General features: G+C 44.2%; 1 non-coding gene across 1 annotated transcript; it reads right to left on the bottom strand.

Annotated features, from left to right (window-relative positions):
* Positions 1–1,999: 1,999 nt before the first annotated feature.
* Positions 2,000–2,106, bottom strand: LOC118929247 (U6 spliceosomal RNA). The gene has a single exon (XR_005031516.1). It is a non-coding gene; the product is annotated as a U6 spliceosomal RNA (small nuclear RNA).
* Between the last annotated feature and the right edge of the window lie 352 nt (positions 2,107–2,458).

Below are 2,458 nucleotides of genomic sequence, written 5' to 3'. Positions count from 1 at the left end.
ACTGCTTTGCTTGTGAGAATTAATAGGATCACAGCACACAGTGGTATGATTGCAAATAGAAATACTGCTCTGTTCAAACAAATCTGTTTCTTGCTTCATGCCAAGAACTACAGTGGGTAAACTTGCATTCAAATTGGCCTTGGTGCACGGAGTGTTGGTTTTATTGTAAGAAACCCTTGGCCTTGGCCAGATCTCTCTAGTCTGTTCCCAGCCAGTGAGTGTTCACTAGGGCAGATATGGCCTGTGGCTGAGTAGTTGGGGTCTGCCATGTGTGGAGGGGATGAGTGAAGAGAGGTAAGTAACCCACCACTTGCAGTCATCTCTTGTCTTCACTGAAACTGAGGTTAGGCTGTTAATTCACACACACCCCTTTCGTTACTCCCTACTTAGAAGTTCCTATGGGAATCTAGTAACTCTGGTCTATGTCCCTTGTTATTCCTAGGGGTTGAACTCATCACTACCTCTACTAACCCCAGTATTGAGGCACTTCTTCATCCTAGTCTTTGTCTCTATCAGTTCTTAAAACATCTCAAGGACATGATGTTCCAACATGTTTATATCTCTAGATATAAAATTATGAGAACTTAGAGAATCAGAACTGAAAGGGCCCTTAGAGGTGATGTTGTACCCTGACCCCTTCATTTTGTCAATGAGCAGATGAGACCTGTGGGAGAGTGAGCTACTAAAAGTGTAAATACCAAGAAGTGGGCACAAGACAAACTGCTACTGAGCTTTGACCCATGTCCCTATATCAGGACCTTTCCACTGATGAGCCACATTTTCCTGGACAAAATATTGGCATACCTTGGACTTGGCCTCCTAAGCAGTGCATTTGGCAAAGTCCAGACTGCTGTACAAAGGGACACATGATTGAGTGAGTGTTCTGGGTTGGTAAGAAAATGCTGCAGCCCAATGCTAAGAATTAGAAATAATAATAAGTACCAAACATCAAATCCCCTGCTCTAGGTCAGCTGCTGTTCGGTGTGCTTATATGCTCAATTTTTGAGGTAACTGAAGGTTAACTTTCACAGCTCTATTATCTCATTTTGAGCCTCATTGTAATCTTCCAAGGTTGATTTTATTATCTTACTTTAGAGATGTGTAGACTGAGGCACAGATATATTAAATAACCTGCCAAGAGTCACATAGCAAGTAGTTGCTGACCCAGGATTCATACCTCACTCCGTCTGACTTTTCAGTCCACATGTTAAATGCTGAGCCAAGTGGGCACCGCTTGGCCGTGGTCTGAGATTTTCAGATGCTCCCACAAGTATGCCTAGATTTGCTCCTTCACTAGTCTAATAGCTCTTTGCCCGTTTTGTTTGGGAGAATCTTAGAACATGCCTGGGGCTAGTGTCCAGGCCTTACCATAGGCTCTGTGAAGTAGTGGGAGGAGTTTGACTTTCACAGCCCATTGTCCTCCAGTAGCTCATCCTTTCCACAGCTGACCAGCCGGCTGGTGGCCTGCTGACATTGCTCTACAGAGGACCTGCACTGCAAACTCCTTCACACTGAGGTACTGGCAAGTTTACGGATCAGGTTTCTAAGGATGATTGCATTTCAGAGGAGAAGCAATTTATTTGCGATGTCATTTTATTCCAGAGGGAGAGGGCTGGCTCACTAGTGGTGAAACCTGTAGCGTGCTTGGCGTGGGCGCAGGGGAGGAAGAGGGAGAGAAGAGTGGCACACTCCTCACCGGGGTGCAATCTTGTTCTGTAAAACCCTCATTCCTGTCAATGCCTTTTCGGTTTCACCCACTTCACTCCCTTTAATCATGCAGTGAAGAAGAGAAATGAGAAATGTTTGTCTCCTCTGCGAATGGCCTTGAAGGAAGCCATGTGTCCTGGTACTAGAGAACTGGGCAGAATCCAATGATAACAGCTAATATTTAATAGCATTTAGTATATGTAGGATGCTGTTTTAAGTGCTTTATATATTCACTAAATTGCTTAATCCTCACAATGACTTTAACAGGTAGGTACACTTTTATTTTTACTTTTTTTTTATGGAATACTTCACAAATTTGTGTGTCATTCCTGCGCAGGGGCCATTGTAACCTTCTCTGTATCATTCCAATTTTAGTCTATGTGCTGCCAAAGTGAGCATGTTGGTATACTTATTATTATTATCACCATTTTACAGATTTAGGAGCTGAGGTACAGAGAGCTAATGTACCTTGCCAAAGATCACACACCTAGGAAGTGACAAAGCCTGCCTTGTAAACCCAGGCAGTGCAGCCCTAGAGTGTGTGAGTGGTCATTACGCCTTCCTACCTCAGGGAGAGAATGGGGCAGACTGTGATCTGCAGATCTTTTGAGGACAGGCTGCCTGTGCTCTGACTCTAACTTGGCCTCAGGACTTGGCAGGCCTTTGACAAAGACTGGAGTGTGATGGGTTGACTTTTATGCTGTACATATGATCATTTGCTTGTCTGCCATACCTGTCCTGTGCAACTCAT

Source organism: Manis pentadactyla, chromosome X, assembly GCF_030020395.1.
Source record: "Manis pentadactyla isolate mManPen7 chromosome X, mManPen7.hap1, whole genome shotgun sequence".
NCBI lineage: Eukaryota > Metazoa > Chordata > Mammalia > Pholidota > Manidae > Manis > Manis pentadactyla.
The sequence above is the reverse complement of the archived record's forward strand: the minus strand, read 5'-3'. Positions and strand labels throughout refer to the sequence as shown.